At 35.5% G+C, this 18,262-nt stretch overlaps 1 pseudogene; it reads right to left on the reverse strand.

Annotated features, from left to right (window-relative positions):
- Positions 1 to 14,974: 14,974 nt before the first annotated feature.
- Positions 14,975 to 16,689, reverse strand: LOC149225412 (serine/threonine-protein kinase PEPKR2 pseudogene; annotated as a pseudogene).
- Positions 16,690 to 18,262: the final 1,573 nt, after the last annotated feature.

Below are 18,262 nucleotides of genomic sequence, written 5' to 3' on the forward strand. Positions count from 1 at the left end.
TCAGTGGCTATAATCAGATCAGGATAGCCTTAGAGGACTAGGACAAAACCACTTTTACTTGTCCCTGGGGCACTTATGCCTATAATGTTTTACCATTTGGACTTTGCAATGCTTCAGCTACATTTCAGAGAGCTGTATTAGCTATTTTTGTTGATTTAGTTCATGATTGTGTTGAAGTTTACATGGATGATTTTTCAGTGTATGGTAATTCATTTGAGCATGAATTAGAGAACCTTGAAAAAGTTTTGAAGAGATGTATTGAAGCTAATCTATCCTTGAGCAATGAAAAGTGTTTTATGATGTTAAATGAATGGATAGTATTAGGACACTATATTTCTTCTCATGGCATTAAAGTTGATCCATCAAAAATCCAGATCATTGTCAATTTTCCAATTCCGAAGACTCAAAACGAGGTAAGAAGTTTTCTTGGGTATGCAAGCTATTACAGAAGGTTTATTGAACATTTTAGTAAAATAGCTTCACCTCTGTTTAAACTTCTAGCAAAAGATACACCTTTCAATTGGAATGAGAATTGTCAGCAAGCTTTTGAAACACTCAAAGAAAAATTATCAACCACACCAGTCTTAAAAGGACCTAACTGGACCCTACCATTTCACATCTTTACAGATGCATTGTTAGGACTCTAGACACCACATATCTCCACAATGGTATGATATTGTCCACTTTGGGCCTAAGCCCTCATGGATTTGTTTTTGGGCTTTACCCCAAAAGGCCTCATACCAATGGAGATATTTGTCCATCCTTATATATCCATGATCCTCCCCACCTCTAGTCAATGTGGAACTTTGGTCGTATACCCAACGATCCTCCCCTCGAACAAAGGACCATTGAGCCTGCCCTCAAACGATTATCCATCCGTCCACTCTCTACCAACCAGGATTCTCCGCTCCAATGCGTTGGAACCACACGCTTTACATGGAGCACCACCTGCCTTGAGAGCTTGCGGTCAACTCCTCTTCACCGTGTTGGGACCAGGACACGTCCATGAAGAATCCGGAGCACACCGCCTGTCTAATCGAGCTCATCCACGTATCCCATCATGATATTACCGGGGCCCACCACCTTCGTTCGGTATTCTGAGGATTCATCCACTTGGCTAACTTCGGGGCATGGCTCTGATACCACTTGTAAGGAATCTGGACACCACATATCTCCACAATGTTATGATCTTGTCCACTTTGGGCCTAAGCCCTCATGGATTTGTTTTTGGGCTTTACCCCAAAAGGCCTCATACCAATGGAGATATTTTTCCATCCTTATATATCCATGATCCTCCCCACCTCTAGTCAATGTGGGACTTTGGTCGTATACCCAACATGCATCTGATACTGCAGTAGGTTCCTCATTAGGCTAAAAAGAAGAGTGTTTCAACTATGCCATCTATTTCATTAGCAAAAATCTAACACCTGCGGAATTAAACTACACAGTCACTGAAAAAGAAATGCTTGCCATCATACATGCTGTGAATAAATTCCGAAATTATATCACTGGTTATGAGGTTTTTGTACATATTGATCACTCTGCCATTAAGTATTTAATGAATAAACCAATCACTAATGGCAGAGTTACCAGATGGCTGTTATTATTACAGGAATTTAATATTACAGTGTTAGATAAACGAGGTAAGGAGAATCGGGTGGCAAATTTTCTTTCTAGACTGCAAAATTTAGGTGAGGTTGTTCCGATTGAAGATTCTTTTCCAGACGAAAATTTATTTGCAATTTCAATAGTGAATCCTTGGTATGCTGACTTAGCCAATTATTTATCCACGGGAAGAACACCTCCATATTTTACTCCAAAGGAAAAGAAGAGGCTGATCAAACAAAGTGCTAGATACTCATGGGTTAATGGAGATTTATTTTACACCGGTTATGATATGATTATTAGACGATGTGTAATAAATCATGAAATAATTGATATTTTAAAATACTGCCATGATGAACCGTGTGGTGGGCATTTTGCAGCCAAAAGAATAATGTTCAAAATTCTCAGACTTGGATACTATTGGCCATCTACTTTTAAGGATTCCAAGAAGTATGGGAAAAGTTGTGATAGCTGTCAAAGAATGGGTAGACCAACATCTACAGATGAAATGCCACTTCAGCCTCAAGTACATTTAGAGCCATTTGAAAAATGGGCTCTAGATTTTATAGGACCCATCAATCCAACTTCAAAAGGTAAAAAGTACATTCTAGTATGTACTGATTACGTGACAAAGTGGGCTGAAGCCAAAGCACTAGTCCGGGCAACTGAACAAACAGTGGTAAAATTCCTTTTTGAAGAAATTTTTGTAAGGTATGGAGTACCAAGGGAGATAGTGACGGATCAAGGTACCCAGTTTACCTCAAAGCTGGTCAAAGACATCACAGAAAAATATAAAATCAATCACAGGAAAAGTACACCTTACCATCCACAGGCCAATGGCCAGGTGGAATCTACCAATAAAACATTGGAAGGAAATATCACTAAGACAGTAGCAATGAACAGAAAGAATTGGGAAGAGAAGCTCAAAGATGCACTCTGGGCTTACAGAATCACGTGGAAAAACACTACAGGATTTACACCATATCAGTTGGTGTATGGAAAAGAGGTAATGCTTCCTATTGAATTTCAAATACATACTTATAAGATGGCTGTAGATTTAGGAATTGATCTCAATGAAGCACAACAAGAGAGAATTATGCAATTGAACCACTTAGATGAAATGAGGCAGCAAGCAGAGGAGACAGTAATCCTAATGCAGAAACAAAGGAAGCAGTGGCATGATGCACACCTCAAAAAGAAACAGTTCAAAGAAGGAGACTGGGCTTTACTATTTGACTCTAAATTCAGAGATCATAAAGCCAAATTTACCACACATTGGATGGGCCCATATGAAATAGTTCAAGTATATGAAAATGGATCAATCAAGCTTACTACCATTGATGGAGAAGACAACAACTTTCTTGTCAATGGCCATCGGTTGAAACTCTATCATAAGCCCATCAGCAAGGAGGATTTTATTCACACTGTATCTCAGCAACGGGAGGTTGAGATATTGCAGCCTTCAGCTGTGATATCTCTACCTTAGTTCATTCAACTTCATTTAAAAAAAAAACACATAACAAAAAAAAAAAAAAATAATGGTTTAGATGTGAAAACCAGATTCTGGCACACTCTAACCCAAAAGAAAACCATGGCTCGTAAAAATTCCATTGTTTTGTTCATCACTTCAATAATGACCTGAGGACAAGTCAAAGCTTTAGTGCAAGAATCAACATCCCTATCTCATCTCCTCAAAATATTCAAGGAATTTGTTTCAATACTTCAGTATTTCAATAAAAGAGTTGTTTTTGTTTTTTTTTCTAATCAGAGGGACCTGTTCGAGCAATATGCAGTGGGACCTGTTCAGAAGACTATGTTACCAGTACCAATATTAGAGGGACCTGTTCAACAAATATCATAGGGACCTGTTAAAGACTGCATTCAAGATACATTAGGCTACTTTAACAAAATTTTCAAAGGTTGCTTATCGTCAAGGCTACATAAACAACAAGGATAAAAGAAGCTGCAAAAACATAGTTCACATAGTTCTTCAGAGTTCTTCAGATTTTAAAGGGGCATGTTATATTCAATTTCATTTCAAAGGGACCTGCTTTGGACAGTGAAGACCAGTCATATTTGGACAGTGAAGATCAATCCTAACTGTGCACGCCAAATCAGCCATTGTCAACCAACAAGTGTAATATATTAGTGAAGTTTTTATTTTTAACATTTAAAATTCTTGAATTATTTTAGTGTTAAAAATGATGATTATGATTGCTTGTTATCAATTTCAAAAACTCCTATACCCATCACCCTTGTAACATTCCTAACTACTCAACTCTGCTATCGCTTTGCTATCATTTCCCATCACACTTTAGCCTATTGCCATATTCCTACTACGATTTTCAAACCTTGTCATCAACTCCTCATTTTTAAATCGGACATCAAACCTTGTCATCGATCCATCATTTTTGAATCGGCCAAGTACCAACACGTAGTAGACAAGTGGTAAACCATTGGAAAGACAAGTGGTAAATCATTGGAAAGACAAGTGTTAAATGATTTCGTTCATTTTGAATGTGGGAGTTATAAAACAGTCTTTTGACCCAAGTCGGCTCATGAAACATATATCTGTTATCATCATTACAGCACTCTTTGCATGTATATGGTGTTCTCATGATTGTACCTATGCAAATCAATACCGCTCCTTTGTCTTTATGATGTGAATGCGCCTTCAACTCTACATTATCATTATAGCAATTGGGTGAAGGTCGGATGTTAAGTTTTCACTTTATAAAACTCTCATCTCATAAAGTGCGTTACCATGTGAGTATTCAAACTCTGAGTTTTCAAAGAGGGGCGAGATAGCAAGCGCTACAAAGGGAGAGCATAGCAAACAGGCTTACCACGAGTTTCTACCGCCGCCCAAGCAATTAAAGAAGGAAACCCTGAGAATCGAGGGCGTTACCAAGTCGGCTAAGTGGAACGTAGGAAAAGAGGTAACACATTGAAAAACCCTGATTGAATTATTAAGCATAAACAAAAGGGTTAGAACAGAGATTTTTTTTTTTAAATGACCAATAGAGCAGAGCCTGAAACATTTGATAGTTCACAATATCATGATGACTATGTCACGATTTTAAGGGAAAAACACTGGTTATCCTTTCTAGAGAAATTCAATGGAAACAATGAAGAAGTGACAAAGCAATTTGCATTCACATTCAATGGAGAGAAAACATTAATAGGAAACTTCTCTTTTAGAATTTCAGAGGATACCATAGCACAAACATTGGGAATCAGTCCAGAAGGGGAAAAGTATTTCAAAACCAAACAATTTAAGGAAAGATCATGGACTCAGTTTATATCTAGGTCAAGGGTTTCCTCTGTCAATTGGAAAACGGGTGTTCCCAGAAGTTGGCTAATTCACCCTTGGGACGAAATGGTATACATTATTCAAAAATTTGTTACATGTGAAGGGCGTTACAGTATAGTGTACCTATATCACATCAAACTTCTGTTGCACTTAAAAGGTTAATGCACTATCGGTTTACACTACTTCCTCTTGCAAAGTTTGACTAAAATGTCGAAGACCATTCAGAACGAAAGGGTAATGAAGATAAGAGTTTGTGTCATTTTGGGTTGATCAAAATTCTAATTGAATTTGAGTTGTAGAGGAGAGGAAAAACATGGAAAGAATTTTTAATTGCCAATCAAATTAAAGAAGATGAACAAGAACAACAACAAGAACGCATGGAGTTTATGCTTGATATTGATGAAGAAATCCCTGAGCGTAAGTCAAGCAATGTTCCTCAACCCAGCAGTGGTGTAAAAACAAGAAGGATGAAGCAAGAAACTGCCAAGAAAATTGAACAAGACAAAATCTTCACTACTTATACGAGAAGATCAAGGAGAATACAAAAGAACCAAACACAAGATGATCAACCAGAGTCAAATGCAAATGCACCAATGGAAATTGAAAGCAGTGCTCATTCACAGCCAAAACAGGAAGCCGAAATGGAAATCGAGAGTAACAAGGGAGAAAGGAAAGAGCCAGCACCTACAAACAAGAAACATAGAAGGTTAGAGAAACAAATTGAAGAGCTAAAAGAGCAATTGATGGAAGCAAACATGTTGGAGAAGGTCATAAAGAAGGAAAATGAAATGTTGAGAGCTCAAAGCAAGAAGATTCAGCAGAAAAATGAGAAACTGAAGCAGAAAATCAAAGAACTTAGGACTGATCAAACTGAAACATGCAAATGGGCGACAAAATGGTACACTCAGAAAAATCTCTCAAAGAAAAATTTAATAAACTGAAACATGAGTTCCAAGTTCAGAAGAATGCCCAAGTTCAGAGGAGTATAGATGTCTTGCTACAAGCGGCAGAGGCACAAGCAAGAACATAATATAAAGGGATCATATCAGGAGCACATCAGGATTAGCATGAGGACATGCTAAATCATCGAGCTTGGGGGAGATGTTGGTACTATTTTATTGCCATCCTTTTCTTTTAAGAATCCTTCATTCATCTATCATTTTCTCCCATAAACCCCTCATATTCCATTGAAATTGATCAATTAAGCATTATAATTGTTATTTTACATTAAATTTAATTTGTGGATTTTTATGTTAAAAATTAGAAATTTTCAACAAAATTACGAGATGTCATGACTTCCTATAATTGGTTTATGTTGTGACACGTGGCATGGCAGGAAAATCAAAACAGAGGAGAGGGACGTGATCACAGATGTACATACATGGTGAAGGATCTATTCAGCATCGCATCTGGAGCTCCTGGATACATGGTCAATGCTGGTCAAACCTAGCCTTTTTGGTCATATAAGTAGAAAAAAGCCAGAGCTACCTAAACTGATTTCATTTTGTTTTGTAAACCAGTTAAGATTAGAAAAAACAAAAATTTCCTTTTTGACTGTAAAAGCAGAAACATCTGCATGATAATGTATGTACATTCGATTGCAAATAGGACTGTGTGATAAGAGACATAGAGCAGGCTTAAGATTACGTATTGTATTGTATTGTATTGTTACCAGAACTCTGTTCTTGCATGTAATTGATTTCCAGACTTCAATCACAGGCAGCATTTAATCATTCCAATGTTTTATGTGTTAACGGTTTCAACATCTGAAGTTTTCTAAGTGTACCATCAACGCGTGGATGGGCCCTACGTGGGGACTGGTATACTTTCATTTCATTTTCATAGCATTTAAACTTCAGATCTGAATAGTGTTTGATGCCATTTCTTTGTTTGTGAGTTAATTAATTCGATTAGAAGTTCTTTCGAGTGTTATTGTATGATTCATGATGATAGCTTGAAACTTCAATTGCTAAATTATTGAACAAGATCTTGTAAAAGATTGAATTGAGCACTGAATTTCGAAGTATCTCTGTGGACTCCATTTTCATGCATTTGAGTTTTAGTATGCTTAAAAGAGTCTTTAGTTTTTATGAATTTGATTGTTAGGGTGCTTAGTGTGTTACCGAGAAAGAGTTTTTGTGCATGATATCCTTGTAAGTGGATTGAAAACTCAGACTAGTAACACGCTGTGTTTGTAGAGCAGTTAATTAAATTAGATGATCTGAGTGTTTAAAGTGTGAAAGGAAACATATTCCAATCTCTTGTAAAAGAGTGTTGCAGCCTGTCACAGTAGACACTTATCTAGGTAGATGAGATCCTTTTAGGTCTATATATTGTAGACACGTGCCTCTAAGTTTACCTACCTTGGTTGACATTAAATTTAGTCTAATCTAGACCCCTGGATTGGTCACTACAACCTCTAAAGATATTGAATCATAAAACTTATGAACCAAAAAATATACTACCCGAAGACATTCTGAAGATCTGCTATCATATTACAAATTTCTGAACAGATAACAGCAAAAGATCGCCCTTCTTACTCAATCCACCAGTCAGACAGTTTCAATCTCCTTATATAATCAATTTTACATAAGATATAATGAAGACATCATTAGCAAACAACAGTAAAACAACAACACTGATCAGATAGATCAATCATTTCTGAACAACAAGCCCTTCCTCTGCATACACTACTTGGAAGTGTCGAACCCGCGTATATACGTGCCTTCATCGAGGCAAACCTGTGCATAGATCTGCAAATAATGACTTATAACTTCACAACTTTTCAAGACTTTAGATATACCTAGATCATAGCATTTAAATGATAAAACATGCGTTAACACTTAGATCTAGCCTATCCATTATCAGATCATACAATGATAAGTCATTTCAAGTCTCATGATCCTAATCCAACATTGTATCCAAGGGTGCATAAGATGTTTCAGATCTATATCATAACCATAACCCTTACAACACAAAATATACTTCAGATAGAAGTATTCATGAAAAACCCTTTCACTTGCACACTTAGCCCTTTGATCTTCTCCTCCTTATATACTTAGAGCCTTTGTCAATACCATACACCAAAACAACACTTAGAACCTATGGTATTCTTAGACGGAATCAAGTAGTTGTTATTCCGTGCAATATTGTGGGCTAATACCATGGTATGGACCCTTGGTATTTTTTGACCTTAATTTTCCATTCCATACGCATTTTTATTTCTGTGTAACTGTGTGCATACGTATACACTCATTTTATTATGTGTACCCGCGTGTATACGCAACTTGGACTAGGTTAAATAGCGTATACAACTTAAAACATTCTCTTTCCTCAATTTCTTGATTATGATTTGTAAGCCTTTGTCCCATCATCATGTTCTTCTATACCATTACTATGTTACCTCTGAATAGACCTGTTACAATGTGAGTTTCCCTTTATCATTTCTGAACTGACCTATATGTGGGTTGCCATCAAGGACAACACATATACCATAATGCCAACACCATTTTGTAAGAAAAATAATTAATGGTGACAAAGTAGCTCTTAAAAAGGTCCACATACAGGAGAATTGTGTAAACATGTTCATGAAACCAATTTTGGTAAAGAAGTTGTAGTGGTGTTTGACTTCTCTTGGGTTGCAGAAAATATGATGAATGGGCATAGACAATGGATTAGGAAAATTATTGTCCAAGCGGAGATTGTTAAGAATGACAACAAATTAAAAGATTTTGTAATTACCTTAATCAGATGATTGCATAGTGATAAGAAGTTTTGTAAGGATGTCTTCCTATTAAAATGTTGGAACCTGAGAAGCCTATTGTATTGGAGAGTCATTGTTGACCTTGAATAATAAAGTAGTTATGTTAAAAGGGTAAACATAACATTACTACTTTAAGTAGAAATATCAACCTTTGATTTGTGTATACTACTAAAAATATTCTATAGAGATTAAATCCATATCCTCTACTTAATGATTATTGATAATTAAATTAAAATTCTAACCAATCGATTTCAAAATAAAAAATAAAATAAAAAACTTATCAACATAATTATTTTTTTCTTACGACCATAATTTAATAAGAAATATTAAATAAAACCATAACTAAGTTATTGTTATATAACTTTTATTAAATATATATATATATATATATATATATATATATATATATATATATGATGCCTTCTAACATTGTAGGCAACTTTATTTGAAATTTGAAAGTGTGTTTGATTGGAACCATGCACCAATTAGATTATCAAAAGACAATTGTTTTTGACAATTGTTTATGAAGTGACAACTATGCACCTCGTAATATCCCTAATGAAAATGATAACTATGTTGGGGGACTTTGTAAAAACTATGCACCAAAAGGCATTCATTGTTGTTGCTCTATGCTCTTTATTTTTTCTCTTTTTATGTTAATGAATTTTAAATGTTCAATAAAAAAAAATTAGTATGATTTTTTAATTGAAAAATGCAAATGTTAAAATAGATATGAGTAGAAACATCAAAATGCGGAAAAACAATTGTGTTATTATTTTTCATTTTATTGATATGTATCTATATTTTAGAATAAGTTTTTAGAATTTTGTTTATTTCGTAATAAATTTTCGAAAATTTTAATTAATTATTGGGTAGATGTTAAAGATTTAATCTGCATGGAATATGTCAAAATATTCACAACATCAATATTATATTCAAGTTAGTTATACTCTTTTAATGAATTTATCTCAAATTAATTAATTAAAGAAAATATCATATCTACACGTGTCACATTGGCATGTGGTATTGATAAGTCATTTTGTTGTCTCATGGCATTATAACAAACATTATTTACAAGTAAAAAATTCCATAGTAATCCCCTATGGTTGTGGATAAAGGCTTGGAAACTAGGCATCGAGGCTATGCCCTTCTCCCATGCGGCAAACATGCTAGTTATTAATTATGGATCATGATGACAGTACTCCTATCATGCGAACTCTCTAGACGCTGAGTTTTGGAAATTAAATGGTGCTTAGGGTAATCACTCAACTTTCGTAACTTGGGTGATGAGTTTATGGCATTGGGAGTGCAGTAAGGTTCATGACGGAGACCAAGTGTGCTCGCATGGGTGTTGGCTCAGCTGGCGCAATGCAGTGGCTCACCATCTTGATGTAGTATGGATTCACTATGATTTTCAAATCAGTATTTGGGACCTGAGCTCGACTTGGAGACGCAGAATTCTTCTCAGCACCGAGCTAGGAAGGGAAATAAGGCAAATTTTCATCAACTCTGAAAGAAAGTTTAAGGTGGACTGTTTCTCATGCTTCGTGAAGATAACCCCTCTGCTTTGTTTTTTGTTCTCCGACTGGGTTCTTTATTATTCAATGGATGTTCTTTGAGTTATTTCCATATGGAGTCTTTTGAAGTGGAAAAGTGACCAGGAGAGTGACATCGGTAATTCTCACTGTGGGGATTTCGGGGGTCTGAGTCGGAGGGTTTCAACTGCTCAAGCCCTAGATGCTGGCATTTTTTCTAGCTTGTGTTTGCCTCCAATCGAATTTTACCACCTTCTTTGTTCCGGTCTGGCTCTCGTGTTCACTGTCTTCATTGTCCTGAGTCAGTGAATGCTTATAACTCTCTTTTTCCCTCTAAATTATTGCTGGTATGGGGTTAATTCCATGTGGGTGGGGTCTCTAGTTAATTGGGTGCATGCAACGATCATTTAGAAGGTTGTTCACCTAGTTACAAAAGGCATCCGTGTCATAAGTTTAACTTGGAGTAAGTCTATCTCTTATCGATCCAGGGCTTCTCCTCGATGGGTGTGTAGTGCTTCGAAGCTGGATAGACTCCCTTGTGTTTTTGGTAGGGACTCTATCTTCTGCTCTGAAAGGGGGTGTCTTGTCCCTTTCCACATCCCATTCTATAATCTTCATAGTCTGATCAATATCATGCGCCATCATGGGCAACCATGCCATGGGGGTGGCCACCATTTCCCTTCAGGTCATCTGGCTCTCAGTCAAATCTCTTCTTCAGGTAATTCTGGAGGTATGGAATGTGATGGTGAGGTGGCTCCCTCTCTGATTCATTCTCCTAGCCGGGTTGACGCTCCAACTTCATTGAAGTCCATTGCAAAGAAACTTAGATGAATTCAGGAAAATATGGACCATTAGAGAATGTCGATATGAGGACCGTAATGAGGTGGTTGCATATATGAATGATATTCAGTTTATCTGGAATGAGATTTTGGAGCAGCTACACAATCTTCGTTAGAGCCAATGTTGCACCAATGGGCATCTTCGTGATCTGGAAGCTCGAGTTGAACACATCGACTTCCATATGCATGAACATGTTAGCTTTCATGTTGCACCTCCTGTAGTCCCTCCCCGCCCCCCTCCTTGATATGTTGATGTCAATATTTGTGCTCTTTTTGTCTCTCTTTTGTGATGTATGGCTCTTAAACCTGGCGGAAATAATGCTTGTAAGGTTCAATCTTTTGAATACTCTGGCCCTTTGTGCCAATAGGTCTAGTCGGAATGAGGTTTGGGGGGCCATAGAGACCCATTTTGTAATATATGTTTTTATGATAATATAATCAAAGAAATTTTACTGACAAAAGAAAAACATGGTAAAGTGGGAGTGGATATCCATGATTAAGAATGTTGTTTAAATCATATATTAATTCATTTTATAATAATGATAATAATAATAATAATAATAAAGCTATAATTTAGTTAATTTTTATGATATATTTTAATCTAGGCAATGTCAGATGTATCGTGGGGTATGTGTTTTTATGCTTATCAACATTTATATACATGTACAAATGCATGCATCATGGAAGTTTCAAAGTCATCTCATATTAGGGTTCACTAGAAAATGTTAACAAATATTTGGGTTGTAAATTTAGACAACAATTTTCATCCTTGAAGAAGTTAAGAAGGTTAGGAAATCAGAGAGAGTGTCATATTTGTAAGGCATCTACAGTTCAACTCAATTTGTCATAAGTTAAATAAAAGGCGGGTACACAAAAGTTTGCTTTCATTAGATTATAAGAGTTCAGACTGAACTTCTCATTTGGACTCTAAGGGAGCCTGAAAACTTTGAATCTCATATGGAAATATATCCAAACTTCTTTACAATATAGAGAGCAAGGCAACCAGTATAGAAATAAGTTATATTAAAATCCATGGATGACCAAAGCTCAATGGAATGGAAAATTATAGAGTTCGTTACATATAGTCAAGTGGAAATTACAGTTATCTAAAACCTTTGAAAAAAGACCTTGACAATTCATTCTTGCAGCTCTTGGACCATCTACCCAATATTTTTTATGCTTTTTGGAAATTACATTACGAAATCTGAATCACATTCAATGAATGCTTGCACAAGGGTCACAACACCACAATGATTGAAGGGTTTTGAAACCCTATAGAATGTTTGCTAGCCACCAAAACTCTTCAAGAAATTTGTATTATCTTATCTTGTCCACTACAAAAACTAACAAGTAATGGGGACATGCATTGGAAGCCTCTTCAGCATGGTAGAGCATTCTGCTCAATTCAATAACATCACCCCAAGTGGATAGCCTAACTATAGGAAACATACAGGCCCATACGAAGAACATATGTACACAAATCCATAATACAATTACATAATATGTTGGAAAGGGGCACCCACATGGATTGGCATTCCAACATGGCAAGCAAAGGAAATTCCCTTTCATAAAGTGGGTAGGTACCCTGCAAGAGAAGGTTATCATGTTCCTTCCATATCAAATGTTCATTTATTTCTTTATTTGTATAGCGAAGAGAAGGCACATTTCATGTATGTTTTTAGAAAATGGAAGGTTGAATTCATTATTACTTTCTACACACTAAAACAAGCCTTGTTGAGACAATCCGGGCAACTTCCTCTGCCATTCAACTTCATCAACTTTGGATACCATAGGAATGGACTTGTTGTCTATTATAACAATATTCCATCTTTTTTTACCAATGTTCCATTGAGTTTTTGGGACGGGGAAATGCGGGAGCGGGGATAAATACGAGGGGGGCATATATAAGCAACCTCAAAATTTAAGGAAATTTCGGGAAACAAGGGGACATCAAAGTCATAAAAAATATAAAATTATTAAAAAATTTATATATAAAATAAAGAATAAAATCCCAACAATGTAAAATTGACATTTCTGAAATCATCAATGTAAACTTGTAAATGTAAAAGTAAATTACTAAATTGAATCCATCATTTGACATTATGCAATGTTCTATCTAAATTCATCATTTGGCAATGGGCAAGTGTATCAAGATTAATAGCCCACTCTATGTTCATTTAGCACTTTAAATGAACAACATTGTCTAGCCATAGCAAGTAAGGACACAATACAAATTATGAAAGTAAGTGTCTTCATGGGAGGAAATCCCATTGACTTCTATAGCAATTTTATAAGAGAACTTATACCATCAACCAATCCAAGAAATGAAAAATGGGAAGGTTGAGCTGCATTCAAATAAAATTAAAGCTTAAGTTAATAGTAACAGAAAAATGGTAAGTTCAGACAATTCCATTTAACTATGATACATGACCAATTGGTCCAAGCTAAGAATTTCTGAGATTTAATGGAAGATTCCTTAAAGATATTTGATGCATATCCTAAGGGATTTTTTGTTGTTCCTTTCTCAACAAACTTCACATATACTTAAACCAGGTATAAAGTCCAGCAAGCTACCTCATCAGAAATTGCATATAAGGTTGAAAAACCATCAAAGACTAACTTATGGAAGTTATCTGTTCACTGAGTCTTTAATAAACATTGGTATTAAATTGTTTGCTAACATTTACCAATACTATACAATCTATAAATGCCAAATCTTAGAAGAAATATATCAATGGCATTCTAAAATGTCCAATTAAAAATTAAATTGCATTATATCATTCTAACCAATTCATTTTCCTCCCTGCTAAAATCCTCATAAGCTCCAACATGGAAAATCCATGGAGTAACAATATCTAACTCAAATAATGTCTTGAACACACAAAAGAATAAATCTATAATGAATTACAGCGACAAAAGAATAAATCTATGATGAATTACAGCAACAATGAATTATAGCAACAATAAACATAATGAATTGTTAAAGAAGATACAAAAGCTCCGTCAGGTAAAAGACTAAATGACTAAATGCAATATAAATATTTTGAATTTTCCCAAATCTATTGGGAAACGATATGTATCAATGATAATATACAAAAATGCAATTCTGATATCTTGCATTTTTCTAGCTGCTTTCTCACTTCATTTAAGTGAGACTTATGTATAAGTGACGAAACAAACTATTCAATTCCTGTACATATATTGATATCAGTATTTATCAATGTTCAGTGGGCTCAATAGCAGGGCACTCCTTAAGCTGGCACAAGCAATGGAGTCATTCATGTTAAGATATTTTTTAGTTTTCACTTCTGTTAGTCAGTGAATGGATCAATCAACACATGATATTAGTCACACCTCCATTATAAACATCTTCAGCCGCGCAATCAATAAATAATGATCACTATCTGTCAGTAACAGTCAGCAATGGCATACTTTCAAAATGCTGTACACAAGCTGCTCCTTAAGTTACACGAGCACTGGATTGGAACAGGGCATGCAGAAACACAAGGTCTACTCCTTTTAGGCTCAAATAATTCTATAACTAAAATGGCAGATGCATATTTCCCTGCTGCAAAGGCCAGAAGAAAAATTCATGTTCTGTTTGCTCTGTTCTGTATGATCTCTCCCTTTTAAATGGAGGTAATGGAAATGAAGATTAGTCTAACCATTCACCCTTAACAACAAGGATAAGCTTTTTCCTTTTTGACAAGCTCGCCGGAATCTATACATTAGATTCTGTGTAAAACTTGATCCAAGGGTGGCCTGTAGCAGTAGAGGAAAATATTGTCAGAACGAGTCGTATATTTATAATTGCATTTAAGAGAAAATAACGATAGCACATATATGCAGAATGTTTAATGCCCAGCAATTCAACAATTTTACTTACTGTAAGTGAGCGACAGTCATCAATGGCATGCTTTCAAAATGCTCTACACAAACTGTGTTTAAAGTGAGACGACCACTGCAGTGGAACAGGTCCTGCAGGAACACACGGTCTGCTCCTTTTTGGCTCAGATAATCTCATCTGTGAAATAGCAGCTGCAAGAGCATCTACAATAGCTGCTTGGCTATCAATCTCCGGCTGTCTTAGACGTGAGAAACCCTGCAAAGGCCCGACGAAAAATTCATCTTCTCCATACTCTGTTGGAATTGAATTTGCAAACTGCCCTCTTTTCGCCCTTTTATGTGAAGACAATGGAAGTGGGGTTTCTTCTAAGCATTGATCCTTCACAGCAAGCAAAGAGTTTTTCCCTTTTGGAATGCTGCCTGGAATCTTTACATTAGACTCCGTGTAAGGAATGCTGGCTGGAATCTTTACATTAGACTCCGTGTAAAACTTGATCCAAGGGTGGCCTGCAGCCACAGATATGAAAATATGATCAATAGATTCATAATTACATTTTAAGAGAAAATAAAGGTAACAGATAATACAAAATATTTAATTCTCAGCAATGCAACAATTTTACTCACTCAGCACTTCCTGCGGAGAAAGTCTCTTTTCCACATCCCTTGAAAGCATCCTTGATAGCAAATCCCTTGCTAGCCCTGATATGGGCTGCCACACTTGAGAATGAAAATCTAACTGTACTAGTTTTATTGCCTCAAATATGGCTTCAATAGATCCTCCTTGAAATGGTAATATGCCTATCAAAAGGGCATGTAGGAGGACACCAGCCCCCCAAACATCAACCTTTTCTGAATAAGTCGTCCCTGCCAAAACTTCAGGGGCAACATATGAAGGAGTCCCTACCACTCCAGATAAATTTTGACCTGTTTGAATGTGAAAATGTACTCTCAGTCAAATACATAAAGAAAACTGGTGAATTATTTAATAGTGATGATATGTTCTTGTGTACATGTTTAGTGAGCAGAACCAAAGGACAGACAAATACCTTTTGCAAACCGCGTGGACAAGCCAAAATCAGCTAGCTTCAGTTGTCCAGAACTGGTTCTGAGAACATTCTCAGGTTTAATATCCCGATGGACAACACCCAACTCATGACAGTATTTAATGACCATTATTAATTCCTTGATCAAGTTTGCTGCCTGATGCTCAGAGTAGCATCCAGTCCGAGACATCTCGTCAGTGAGGCGTCCACCGGTGCATAACTCCATCATAAGATGCAAAGATTCTGCATCTTCATACACAGCTCGGAGTGTGACGACATTAGGATGGCCTGACAGATGCTGCATAATCTCAATCTCCTTGTACACATTTTCTTCAGTCTTTTTTGGGAGAGTCTTACAGGCGAGCTCTTCCCCAGTAGCTTTGCTCTTGCATATTCTCACCAGACCAAATTTGCCTCGTCCTAATTCGAGGCCGAAATCATAATCTTTTTCAATCTTTCGCTTCCTACCAGTCCGGGTAGAAGCAAGAATACATCCAACCTTTCTCTTCAATCCTCTTTCTGGTGAATTAGGGAAACAACCCCTTCTTGGAGGAGGAGGAGGAGCAACGGAAGCTGCTGTAGGATGCAAATCTAAGCCCTTTGTACGCTTCCTCTGCTGTTGGAAAGAAAGGTGCGAGGCTAATGATGTGGAAGACTCGCCATCATTGCGTAGCCGAGGTGTGTTTTCTAAATTGGCACGGTTTACTGCTGCTCCTCTGTTCCGCTTCCTTGGTAATGAATCCATTTGAACTATGGACTTTGCAAAAAGAGTTAAACCAAAAGATCTGGGGCTACTCTACCAGACGAGATGCAAGGAATTGTTATGGCAAAGAGGAGTTTAGACTGATTGACTCCAATTAATTGCTGGGAAACGATAGCAAAAGATCTGGGGCTGCTCAACCAGATCGGATGCAAGGAATGTCTAGGGCAAAGAGGAGTCTCCACAGATGGACTCCAATTAATTGCCGGGAAACAATACAATCTGCGCACACAAACAAATAGCCTGTAAATAAAAACTAAACCACCTGCTCATACCATCTGAAAACGGCTTCGTCAACTACAACATGATAAAGAGTCTTAGCTACCTATTATATGCCAATACATGCCAAGAAATCAGAATTATTATTCTATCGCAGCATTCTGTTCACATTCAGCTTCAACTGCTGCCATTCTTACAATCTTATTGAAGAAATGTTACAGTAAGGTGGGTTCCTAATTTTGGCCCTCAAAATACATGACGGTGATGGAGCATGCCAACAAAAAAAATAGATATCAAATTTTAATTTAATATTAAACAAATTCTTTAAGGATAATAATTTAATTTAAAATTTGTCAATATAATTTTTTTTACTGAGTAATAAATGCCATAACTATTTTAATATATGAAAACTAATATAAATTTCAATTCTTAATTTAATATATTAATATAACTTTAAAATTTTTAAAGTCAAAGTTTTCAATATTTAAAATTTTATGAAATATTTGTAAACCTAGTCTGGTTAAATATTTGTTAACTCTATGAAAAAAACAAATTTGCTTTTGAATGGTAGCATGTGTGCTACATAGGTTCAAAAATATGAATGGTATCATTTTTTAAATAATAATTTAGTTTTATAAATTTATAAATAAAATATTAAATTATAAATGGGTCAAATGGTTAATAGCATGTGCTTTTTTCTAAGAGTTTACATGTTCAAAATGTGTAATAGCATGTGTTTTTTTCTAAGAGGTTACATGTTCAAAATGTGTTTTCTCCTAAGAGTTTACATGTTCAAAACCAGAAGGGGTAGAGTATGTATGTCTTAGTAATCAAAACAAACAAGGGGATCTCATATACCAATTTGATAATATAGAATTTAAATAATAAAATAAATTAAAATATATGATATGATTTTATTGTTATATTTTTAAATAATAATAATAATATTGGTTTTATGACAATAACATTTTTATTTAAATTAGTTTTTGAGTTTTTCAACCAATTTAATGGGTAATAGTGAATTTAATTGGTAATGGTTTTGGAAGTTTAGATGATAATAATTATGTTATGGATTATTATACTAATTATAAAATGATAATAGTAAGTTTAATTGATAATGGTTTTAGAAATTTAATTAATAATAATTTTGATATGAATTATTGTGTAATTTGCTAATAACTAGTTTGATTGGTAATGGCTTTGTCAATCTAATTGATAATAGTTTTGACATGAATTACTATATTAACTATGAAATAATAATAGTTTAATTGATAATGGTTTTATAAATTTAGTTAATACTAATTTTGATATGAATTATTATGTAAATGACCAGATTATA

This window comes from Pinus tabuliformis, chromosome J, assembly GCF_031772625.1.
Source record: "Pinus tabuliformis cultivar Carrire ecotype Pingquan chromosome J, CPIR1, whole genome shotgun sequence".
In the NCBI taxonomy this organism is placed as follows: Eukaryota; Viridiplantae; Streptophyta; class Pinopsida; order Pinales; family Pinaceae; genus Pinus; species Pinus tabuliformis.